Source organism: Tasmannia lanceolata, unplaced genomic scaffold (genome assembly GCF_043159265.1).
Source record: "Tasmannia lanceolata isolate RefF3 unplaced genomic scaffold, GAP_Taslan_0.1 ptg000012l, whole genome shotgun sequence".
In the NCBI taxonomy this organism is placed as follows: domain Eukaryota; kingdom Viridiplantae; phylum Streptophyta; class Magnoliopsida; order Canellales; family Winteraceae; genus Tasmannia; species Tasmannia lanceolata.
Genome location: NW_027518689.1, coordinates 21,143,921 through 21,156,580, shown reverse-complemented (window position 1 = coordinate 21,156,580; position 12,660 = coordinate 21,143,921). Strand labels below are relative to the sequence as shown.

The window sequence follows — 12,660 nt, the reverse complement described above, 5'->3', positions numbered from 1 at the left end:
AAGCACTGCTGTATTTTGATGAGTGCACTCTCACTTTATTAAAAGTACGGTATGGGCCGCACCATAGGATGATCCAAACCGTCCATTAAATGGGCCACAGCCCTCAACAATCATTTCCACAGGTTGATCCTAACCCTCCGATCTGAATGTTAGAGTGTTGATCCTAACCCTCTATAGATCGGAGGGTTACGATCAACCTATGGAAATAATTTTTGAGGCCCAACCTATTTAGGTTGTGCCCCATCTAATGGAAGGTTTGGATCATCTTATGGTGCAGGCCATACCATAACTTTTAATAAAGTGAGGAGTGCCCTCATCAAAATATAGTAGTGCTGTTAACATTTCCCTTTTTTTTTTATAGTTTTTTATTTTTATTTTTTCGGTCCTTTTGACAATTGGGTATTACTTTCTACACAATTCCCTTTCATGATGTAGGACATTCTTCGTTTCTAATGGGCCCCATAGGACACTCCGATAAGCTAGGCAATAGTGGGACCATTTATTTGCTTAATGATCTAGACCGTCCATCTATTGGGCCCAATTTTGATTCATCGTTCCAGTGATCCCAACTCGGGATCATGATAATTTGATGATTGCATGTGGATTGTTTGGCTTATGGTTTTATCGGGGCAGGTTGGGTAACCGTTATTAAAAGGAAAATGATATGGTAACTAGGGCTGCAACTTGGGTTGGGTTTTACCCGACCCGCATCGACCCGACCAGAAAATAGCTTGGGTTGGGTTCATGTTCTCCGGTTTCGAGTTGAGCCGGGTCTATAATCCAAAAGCCCACATGAATCTCGGGTTGAGCCGGGTTTGAAGGGGCCTGACCCGACCCGACCCGATCCGAGTTACTTAAGTTAAAGTACGTATTTTTTTTTCTAATACTTGTTACTTTAAAAGTGAAAACTTAGAAGTAAAACTCACGCTCGCACGCAATCACAGGGACTCTTTCCATCTTCTGTTCATTTCCCTCCTTTAGCTCTAGGGTTTCAAGTTTCAACAAAATAGTTAATGCACTAAATAGTTTGTTGTTTATCTCATATGAGTATAATCATTTTCATTTGGTAATGCATCAATTTATTCTCTTTGGACTAGTTATTAGTCAATGCACTAAAGAGTTTGCCATGCTTGACTTTTTCTACTTCTATTAATTGAGTTGCCTTGCCAAACAAGAGTTTTCCTTAAAAATTTGCGTCAATGTAAAAAAATCCGACCCGAGATTTATCATGGGTAGGGCCAGGTTTGGGAATCGTGAGTTTGCCGGAAAAAAACCCGACCCGAGATATTTCTCGGGTAGGGTTGGGTTCTTCAAAACCCGACCGGCCCGACCCGAGTTGCAGCCCTAATGGTAACCGAGAGTAAGACGGATGGATGCAACCAACAATAAGAATGTGTCATGTGTGCAATAAAAATTTCCTTTCAGGTGATTTTCCTAAACCAAAGGACTGGTTGTACACTTGTATATCAATTGTGATGGGAGTGTGTTTTGATATTTCCGCACCAGTTTCTTGTCTTTTAGTACTTAAAGGGCTTGTGAGAGCTTTTTTGGGAACTGGAATAACCTTTTCAAAGTCCTTTTAAATACTAAAAGACAACAAACTTAAACGGAAATATCAAAACATTGCCGCGCTGATATCATTTCCCTACAAAAAGTCTCAAAAATCTTTGTTTGGCATCCTAAACAGGAGGACACATATTCAAGTGAAAGTCATTTAATATGTTTTGAAGATGTAATCATTAGATGATTCCTGCCATCATTGTTAAATTAAAAGTTTGAATTCTTAAACAACTTAAATAATAAACATAATAAACCTGATAACCAAACTTGATAGATGACAACTACCCTATATAATTCAAGATTAGGAACGATAATGTGCTTTACTGACCTCATTGTACACGCATGCCTTGTCCACATTTTGTAACTAGTCATTTGACTACTTTTTATTAAGAAGGATGTTCCAATTGTGAGGAGTTTGCCTTGTCCGAGAATAACTTGCACAGTTTTTTATTATTAAGGTTGGCATATTTAAAATCAGAGACTGAGCTAGGAATATGCTCCAGGGGGAGTGGCAGAGAAGGGTTGTTATATGATAATCAGTCTTGAGTTAGAATGAGAGTATTTATTTCAATGATGTGTTATTAAGCTAAATATATTCATGAATGTGGTAACTATTTTTTATTTAATTCTAACTCTCTTCATTTTTTTTTCTTCAAAAGGACTTCCTCAAAATGATTAAAAATGTTTACAAAAAACTAGGAATTTGCTCCTGGAGTAGGGGTGCAACTCGGGTCAGGTTGAGGCCAACCCTAACCCAACCGAGATAGCATTCTCAACCCTAACCCAACCCAACCCGAGCCTCGGGTTGAGGATGGTCAACCCTAACCCAACCCGCCTCCAAATCGGGTCGGGTCGGGTTGGGTTCATCTAGGGCCAAATAGGAAAATACAAGAAAAAATAGCATAATCCTAGAAAATCATGAGAAAATTAGACTACTGAGGTCGGGTTGCAAGGCCTCAACACTAACCTAACCCAACCCAAAATTAAATCGGGTTGGCTTTTCCAACCCTAACCCAACCCAACCCGAGCCAAAATCGGGTTGAACCCGCCGGGTTCGGGTTCGGGTTGAGCCCGACCTAAGTTGCACCCCTATCCTGGAGGCAACAAAGAAGGGTTGTTATATATTAATCAGCCTTGAGTTAGAGATGAGAATATTTATGTCAATGATGTGTTACTAACCAAAATCTATGCTTGAATGTGGTAAATATTTTTTATTTAATTCTAACTTTCTTTCTTCAAAATGATTAAAAATGTTTAAATTTATATTTCTTTTCTGATTGCATAATACCTAGTTCTAACTTTCTCTCTTCATTTTGTTCTATTTTAATTTTTAGTGTTTTGGAGATGGCTCATACTGTTAAAGTATAAAAGATTAAATACCGCCATCCCCAACAACTTAATATTTTGGAGTAATCTGTTCTTTCACATGGTATAAGAGGAAAGGTCATGAGTTCAAAACTCCTTGATATTAAAAAAAATACACATGTAACGGCCAACCCAAAAGAGGGGGCCACATGTGCCACGTGTTGGCCAACCCTAAAAAGAGGAGCCACACGTGAGGGGAAGTGTTAAAGTACAAGAGATTAAATAACGCCATCCCCAACAGCCTAAGCTTTTGGAGTAATTGGTTTTTTCACACGTACCTCGAATTTTGACATGCCCGAGACAACTCCCATGCTCAAATGGTGAACTATACTATTCTAAGCCAATTTATAAAACTAAAATAGCTTCACAATGACCATTGTGGTCACACTAAGACCATCTGTGATCCCTTTTCTTATGTTCTTCTTAGATGGCGTTTAAGTGAGATCGTTTTTCTGTACAGACAAAATCAAACTTAGAAATGGTGAAATGCATGTTATAAATATAAGGCCTGTTATAGATTATATGCAAAAATCAAGCAATAATTTAGAATAGCAGGCTAGCACCAGAAAGGTACTTGACTATATATGTATGTTTATTGGGATATTTTCCCCTTAGAGAGTCCACACTACGAAAACAAAATTGTTCTGCCAAAGAACATCTAGAAAAGATAGGCAAGGTTGCCCAACCTTATTTAGTAACAATGTATATTTCAAAGCTCTCTTTAGCTTAATAAATCTAAATTCGGTTTAACTTCCTATATTTTCATTTAAGTTTCTTGGATTTCACCTACGATTTCAATGCTCTCTTTAGCTTGATATATCTAAATCCAGTTTAACTTCCTAGGTTCTCATAAAACTTAACTTTTATAATTATTTGTGTTGTGGTCAAAATCTACAATAGGATGTGGCAATCAAAGAAGAGTTGACCCAGCTGGGATGATAATGAATGACGGTTGATATGAGGTACGGTTGATATGAGGTACTGTGGGACCAGTATGTTAGGTGCAAAGCTGTGTCCTGCACAAGGCAGCAACCGGTCAGATGACCAACCAGGGGTAGTAACTCCAGATAGGCCCTCCGATACTTAAGTCAGTAACTATACCAGATAAGGAAAGTAAAGCTGTGAATAGTAATTTTTGGGATTCGAACCCTTACCTTTGAGCCTTTGGAGGCTATTTATAGTGGGGGCTTAGGTATTAGATTACCTTTTTACCCTTGAAAGGGGTCAACCTGTAACTGCGTAGAATTTGCTTTAGGGCTTTCTCCTAGGGGTATGATTACTTATTTACCCCCAACCTTGGCGCATAATCCCATCTTTGCCTTAATGCCACGTGTCAACTGGCGATTGGAGGGTTCTTTTTGCACCCTATCAATTTGCTTCTATCATGTCAAGATCAACATATATTGTTTTCAAATAGTGAGAGTAGCATGCTATCAACAAACTCGGAAGACCAACAAGTATGACAAATAGTTTCTATAAGAATGTCAATGTTAGCACATAAAGAAAAATAATGTAAAGAATCATATATTTAACAAGTCACATGAGATTTGGTTGAATAGAGACATTCAAAACTCTCTTTGGTTCATCTCACATGCACCAGCCAGCCTTGAAATGGCTTTTTGCGATGGTCCATACCAAATCCCTATATATATATATATATATATATATATATATATATATATATATATATATATATATATATAAGTTAAGTGAAGCTACACATACGTGTAGCTAACTTAGCTACACCAACGGCTTAAAATACAGTGGGTCCACATTGTTTGGGTGATCCAAACTATTCATTTGATAGACCCTCACATTGATAGGGTGTGCCTAGAAAATCAGCTCCGTAGGATCATCCCCACCCGTGGAGGCAAAAATGGACAGATTTGTGAAGGTTTTTACGCGTCCATTTTTGCCTCCATAAATCGTAGGGTTGGGATGATCCTATAGAGTTGATTTTTTGGGCACACCCTATCTATATGAGGGCCCATCAAATGAATGGTTTACATCACCCAAACAATGTGGGGCCCACTATATTTTAAGCCGTTGGTGTAGCTAAGTTAGCTACACGTATGTGTAGCTACACTTTCTCTCTCTCTCTCTCTATATATATATATATATATATTATATATATATATATATATATATATATATTATATATATAGTAGAAGAGAAAATAAGAGAATTTTTTGTAGAATTACACATCACTCTTTTTGACTTTTTTTAACAAAGGCACCCATTCAACACACATATTTTCAATCCTACCCCTCCTTTATGCTTTTAAGAAAGGCACCCATTAAAGCCAAATAATTTCAATCCTACCCCCCTCCTTTATGCTTTTTAAATAAAAAATCTATAGGGTGATCTTAACCATCCGATTTAAGAGGAACAACATATTATGGAAACCTCTATAGATTGGAGGGCTAGGATCAGCCTATGGAAATGATTTTTGGGGCACAACCTATTTATGTTGTGTTCCATCACATGGACGGTTTGGATCAACCCGTGATGTGGTCCGTACAGTTCTTTGTCGGCCCGTGCATCGCACAGGGTTTTTTACTAGTATATATATATATATATATATATATATATATATATATATATATATAGAGAGAGAGAGAGAGAGAGAGAGAGAGAGAGAGAGAGGAAACTGTTGGTGAGCTTAAGCTCCCCAATCACATGGCTCCCCAATCACATGTGGTGATCCAAACCATTCATTTGCAAGGTCTTATGATAGATAGGGGGTGTACCAAAAATCAGCTCCATAGGATCATCCTAACCCCTCCATTTGTGGAGGACAAAAAATGGGCAGATTTGTGTCTGTCCATTTTTGTCCTCCACAAATGGAGGGGTTAGGATGATCCTATGGAGCTGATTTTTGGTACACCCCCCTATCTATGTAAGGGACTTTAAAATGAATGCTTTGGATCATCCTAACAAAGTGGGCCCCCATGTGATTGGGCGCTTAAGGTCACCATAAGTTTGGTGAGCTTAAGCGCACCAACAGTTTCCTCATATATATATATATATATGAGGAAAATGATTGTGAGCTTGAAGCTCATATAGCTTATATGAGCTTGAGGGCCCAAACACATGGGTCCCACATTTTTTGTGTTGATCCAAACCATTCATTTACAAGGCCCCATCATAGATAGGGTGTGTACCAAAAATCAGCTCCATTGGATCATCGTAACCCCTCCAAAAGTGGAGGGCAAAAATGGGCAGATTTGTGGCAAACGGTGTCTGTCCATTTTGCCCTCCACTTTTGGATGGGTTAGGATGATCCTATGGAGCTGATTTTTTGTTCACACCCTATCTATGTAAGGACCTTTCAAATGAATGCTTTAGATCATCCTAACATATGGGCCCACATGTGTTTGGGCCCTCAAGCTCATATAAGCTATCTGAGCTTCAAGCTCACAATCATTTTCCTCTCTCTCTCTCTATATATATATATATGGTGTTGATAAATTCGCACCTCCTAGAGGATAATTCGCACCCCTTATAACGTGATTGGACTTAAAAGCATTAAAAGTCTACCACAATTTATGTTATAAGGGGTGCAAATTATCCTACAGGGGGTGCGACTTTATCATCTCTAGGGGTGTAAATGGATATTCGGAAATTCGATTACCGTCCGCATCCGAATCCGTTTAAAGCGAATATTATCCGAATCCGTTTCAAGCGGATATTATCCGAATTCGTTTATGAGATATCCGGCTCTTAGCGGATGCGAATCTGGTAAATGGTATATCCGATCCGTTTAACATCCGAATCCGAGAAGTAAATCCTTTTTATTTATTATTAATAATATCATTAATGTTTATTTTTAGTAATGACACACTATCTTTTGTTTCTAAAAGAAAAGTGAATTTTCTTTTTAGAAAAAAAAAACAAAAACAAAAATAGCCCAAACCCATTCCATCATATAAAAAAAAAGGAAAAATCCAAATACCACTACCAACTCTATCAACCATCCCCACCGCCTCCCTCTCTCTCTGCCTTTGTTTTAAAAGGAAGAAGAGGATCTCATATATTTTAGGGTTTGAGAGTTTATTTTTTGAAGAGAATGTAGAGGTCTAGTTTTAGGGTTTGGAAAATTCATTGAGTAAGAAGAAGAAAAAAGATAAAGTGCTGCAATAAAATGTTCGAATTTACCGGATAAATGGATACGGAAAATATCCGAATTCGAACAATATCCGGCGGATACGAATTCGGTAATAGATATTAAATATCCGTCGAATCCGAATCCGAATCTGAATTCTGATGATGTATACTATAATCGAATTCGGATATAGACATATCCACTCCGAATTCGATCCGTTTACACCCCTAATCATCTCCCTATATATATGCAGGTTGGGAAAGTCTACCCACTCAAGACCCTAAATTGCTTTTCCCACGCCTCTCTTCACTGTCTCTGAATCCCATCCACGCGTACCTAACCATGTTACATGCAAGAAAAAGAGTGGTGATAGATTTACCCCCTTCTATTACAATAATCAACCCCTATTTTTAAGATGGGTTGTACAACCCACACTATAGGATGATCCAAACCGTCCATATGATGGGCAACAATGTAAATAGGTTGTGCCCCCAAAAATCATTTCCATAGGATGATCTTAGCCCTCCGATCTATAGAAAACTCCATATAATCAAACCTCTATGGATCGGACGACTAGGATCATCCTATGGAAATGTTTTTTGGGGCACAACCTATTTACATAGTCGCCTATCAAATGGACGGTTTGGATCTTCCTATGGTATGGTCTGTACAGTCCATTTTGAAAAAATAGGGGCTGTATTGTAATAGAAGCAAAAACCCCTATGCTCCGTTTGGTTGCCGGGTTTTTTTTTTTCCTGGGATTTATGTGGGGAAAGGTAGGAGACAAAAGAGGGGACAAACATTAATTAGAGAAAGATATTATGATGAGTGGAGAGAGAGGGTAGAGAGAGAAAGAGAGACCACCACTTTCAAGACAAGATTTTGCTGATGTCACCAAGAAAAAGCTGATGTGACCACTAAATATTCTCCCACATAAATCCTAGGAAAAAAAAACCCAGCAAAGTTTTTAATTTTCATCTGATCGCATCTTCACGCATCAGTGGGGTCCCCTTCTATAATGAGAACACCTACTCTTTTTTTGTGATTCCACGTATCTAGAGAACTAACTCCGTGCAATACACGTGCCCGCTTCTTTCTCTATCTTATTCTCTAATGTGGAGAGAAACTCTGCATGATACAACCTCTACCGCTTTCAATCCTTTGCACCTCTCTGGAAATGTTGATGCTCTTCCACAATCGCCGACCTTTATGTTGTTCCAAAATGTGCCGAACAAGCCTTACGTCGACACTGTCTTCCACAAGACTCAAATGGCGCTATATCTCTCCACCTTCTACACTGCTTATCTCTCTATCTACACCTATATTATGTTGTAGAAAGCTTCTTATCTCTTCAAAACCCAATCCTATAGATAAAAAAATCTAGGTATTTATGCTCTCTTCCTCTCTTTGTTTTTCCTTTGTGCTTTGTTTTCCCCTATGATTTTCCCCTCTTGAATTAGGGTTTCACTCTTTTACAAATTATTCTGCTTGGGTTCCATGTGTTTTTTCTATAGCCTTTTCCCTCAATTTTTAATTTTTTTGTTGCCTTTTATTTGTTATTCTTCTTCAAATCTTGTATTCTCTAAAATTTTCCCCTGCGGCTAGGGTTAGGATTTGTGCTTCTTCCTTCAAATCGGCTTTGTTTCCTTTTATATGGTTATTTAAAAAAAAATTATAAATCTGTTATGTCTTCGATTAATTTAGATTGAATGTTGGAATATTTGACGTATCTGGATACAGCATGAACTCAATTTTGATTTTGTTAATGGGTATTTTTCTGTACCATTACATCTATTTATAGATTTGTAATATTTTCATCCTTTTGTTTCCTCTTATATGCCTCTTTTTAAAAAAAAACAATTGATAGAGCTGTTGTCTTTTATGAATTTTAGATTGTTAGAATATTTGATGCATCTGGATGCTACGAACCCAATTTTAATTTTGTTAGTAGATAATTTTTTGTAGTATTATATCTGCTTATGGGTTTGTAATATTTCTGTTCTTTTGTTTGTGTGCCGCTAAGTTGGGAGAAGAGTCATTGTTGGGGGTCTTCTTTGTACCTTGTCTTCATGTGAACATGTATAGAAATAAAGGGAAGTTAACCAAGATTTTATAACAGATAACAATTCTCAGCTTCAATCTTCCCATTTATCAAAGAACAGAATTTTTGATGCCCAAAGTTTGGAACCTGAGCGGAAAGTTACTTGATTTGGTAATTATATTTCATGGATTATGCAGAAATTTGAGATTGATTCCTCGAAAGACCACCGAAGGTTAGACAATTCAGGATTCTCAGAAGCTGATTTCAAGAAGGTAGACTAAAATAGAAGGGTTACTCATATTTTATATTTCCATTTATGGATGTTGACCATAATCGGATTATCATAGCACTTCATCCAAAGGTGTTCTTCTAGCGTTTTCATTCTTTTTAACTTTCAAACTCTTGATCATTACAAATGGGATCCCCGTTGAAGATTACACTTAGCTATGCTTGAGAGTCCTGTTTGGATTATGGGTAATATGAAATCTGTTTGGGCATAAGAGTGTTTGTAGCTGATTCCAAACTTCAGTCAGCTTCTCAGTTTACCCTGTGTTTCTACCATCAATATTTATTTCCATTTCCTTTTGCTCTCCAATTGCTTAACTTTGCTCTTGGGAAATTTATATGCATTAAATTTGCAGGAAATAATAGCTTGCCATTATTCATTAACTTTCTAAATTCTAGTTTTCTCATGTTCAGGGACAAAAAAACGGCTTCTACAGATCGCATAGAAGGGGATAAATATTATGGATGGCAATTTCTTCTACAATATAAACATATCACCTAGGGTTGTTGTTCTTCTCCTTATTTTTGTACTCCTTCTATTCCTCTTTATCATCATCATCATTTTGCTTTTTTACGACTACAAAAGATTCTAACTTTTGTAAATTGCCTTAAAGACTGCTCTTCCTCTACCTTTCTTTAGGTTTTTTACCTTATATATTATAAATTTATAACTTGGGCCTACTGTTCTTCGGCTTTGTTCTTCCCATTTTCCTTCTGCTGGCCTCCGTTACATTATCATCATCACTATGCTTTTGGTGCGATGGGAGAAAAAATCCTGCCTTCTATAAATTGTGTTAAAGAAGTCCTTATCTTCTGTCCATTTTATCCCTGCTCCTCTTCGTTATCATCGTCGTTTTGGTTTTGTTACGTGTAAAGAAAATTCAGTCTCTATGCACTGTAAGAAAAAAAAAATCTCCATTCCCTCATTTTCTTCTTCTCCTTTTGCTCGGGCCATTTAAGGCCTCTTTGCGTGCAAAGAGGATTTCAGATTATTTTTCTCCCTATTAAAGAAATCCTCATAGGGATATTTGCTCTCGCTGCAAAAAAGGGAATTTGCGCCTTTTTTTCTTCTTCTGAACAACATGCTTCCCTCTTTTGGAGTGCTTGCATAAAGCTAGAGGCAAGTTTTAGCTTGGGTGTATTGATGAAATAGGAGCATTTTAGTCCGAAAAATAATTTTTCCAAAGGGAGGGTGGTTCGGCCATGTGCATGGGACCCACCTCGGATGTCATATGGGCTAGGCCCAATAATAAAAAAATTCGAATTTGATTGAAAAGAGGGTTGATTCTTTTGAAAAAGTCCATAAAATACACCATAAAAAGCCCATGAACTTAAAGAGCCCATGAACCAAAAAGCTTATGGACTAAAGCCCATGTGGGAACCAAATGTGTGGTTCGGCCACATGGGTTGGGCGTCCAAACATGTGGTCCACACATGTTGGACGTCCAAAATATGGAGGAGATTTGATTGGATTTGGTTGCTAAAAATAAAAAAGGGCTAATATGGTTAGGTTAGTAAAATGGCCATAACGTTTTACATAGATGTCCAGAAAAATTCCAGCTGGAAAGATCTCGAAAAGATCTACAACTTTCTAGTTTACGACTTTTCCTGATTCTGCCCCTAAATAGGTAAAAAATGAGCTCCAACGTTGGATAGTTCTTTTTAGACGGAAATCTTTCATAAAATGGTGTGTTTACCAAATGGAAGAACTTCTAGAAAGATCTTGAAAGATCTCTCTTGAGCATAATGGCATGTCTTAATCTCCAAGAAAGCCAATGCTTTAAAAATGGGGAAACCAATATATTAAGTAACTCATGTAAGAGCAAGAGAATGAGGAGAAATAGTAAGTGTTCAAATTAGGTAGGAAGTTTCTACTCTTTGTTTTGCCCTAAGCATTTTTATAAAAAGAAAGCCAATCGACCTTTGGCTTACTCATGGAAAAACGTCCAGCTCTTGTTGGCTCTCCAAAAAAATTCGTCCTCCTCTCTTTGTGTGGTTGGTCCATCTCCCATAATTGTTCTTCACCAAAGAGCAATTAGAATTCTTCATCTCTTCTTCAACATACGTCAAAGCGAATTATATTTGGCAATCTTTGGATTTTCTTTTGCGCGTATATAAGGTGTGACAAAGCATGCTAGGGTTAGATTTTGGGTTTTCTTTGAGAATATGATGCATATGGATGTGTTTTTGCATAAAATTTTAATATGATATGATATTAACCAAATTACTTTAAAACCTTAATTTTTGCTGGAAAATTAGTTTTATTTAATTTAAAATTAATTTTCTTAAAATATGGGTTAAAATCAACTTTTCAAAGCAAGTGGTCTAAATCTTCGTGTTTTTTCAAATCTTATTTTTTCTGAATTAATTACATATTGAAAAATAACCGGAAAACCAAATTTCCAGCCATGTTCGATTTATTTTGATATCGGTTTTGTTCTTCGAATATAGCCAAGGAACGACGTCTTTTTCGAAGAATAAATTCGATATATAGCAAAATAAGTCGAAAGTGGTTGAAAATTTGTCTCCAGTAGTTTTTCTAGGTTTTTAGATCACAAAAGTAATTTCATGAATTTTTGAATTTATTTAATGCTATTTTTAATTGCTTTAAAAAGTGATTTTATCATAATAAATATCAAACGAATTCGAAAAGCTACGAAACTTTCCAGATATTTATCCTATATATAGTTAAGGGATTTTGTAGCATAAAATTTTTAAAAAATAAGTTTCCTTCATTGTTTAGTAATCAAAACATCATTTTGCGTGCGATAGAGATTTCTCATGTTACAACTAATATTTTTCAAAAATTTTCTTTTCAAACCAGTTACATATGTTAGTGGAATGATGTAGAAAAATTTTCATTAATTTTCATTAACTTTTGGTGAGTGTTTCAAATTTCCACGATGATTTGGCTGAAAATATCAAGGGAATTGTTGATTTTTCAATGAAAATTGAGTTTTCGATCAGTTACTGATTTTTCAGAGCTGAGTTCATATCTGACTTACCATGAATTTTTCATGATTTTATGATAACAATAGATATTTGTTTATGATTTTCTTCTAAATCAGCCATATTTTGTTAAGTTTAAAATAGCTAGCAAAGTATAGTAAAAATTATTGAAATTTTTGCAGTAAGTTTCTACTGTTGTGATTGTGTTGCTATAAAATTTTGAGCCGAATTAGAGTATTTTTACTACATATTACTTTGTAACACCATCAATCTGGCCTGATTTTTTTAAAATCATTAAAAATTCATTTTAATTCAAAAAATCGTGAAAAATTCCAGAATATCATAAATTTATAGA

The 12,660-nt window shown here is 36.4% G+C and overlaps 1 long non-coding RNA gene across 1 annotated transcript; it reads left to right on the top strand.

The window, feature by feature from the left end:
* The first annotated feature begins 8,158 nt into the window (after positions 1–8,158).
* On the top strand, positions 8,159–10,037 carry LOC143887109 (uncharacterized). The gene is made up of 3 exons (XR_013254045.1): positions 8,159–8,414; positions 9,269–9,343; positions 9,771–10,037. It is a non-coding gene; the product is annotated as an uncharacterized LOC143887109 (long non-coding RNA).
* Positions 10,038–12,660: the final 2,623 nt, after the last annotated feature.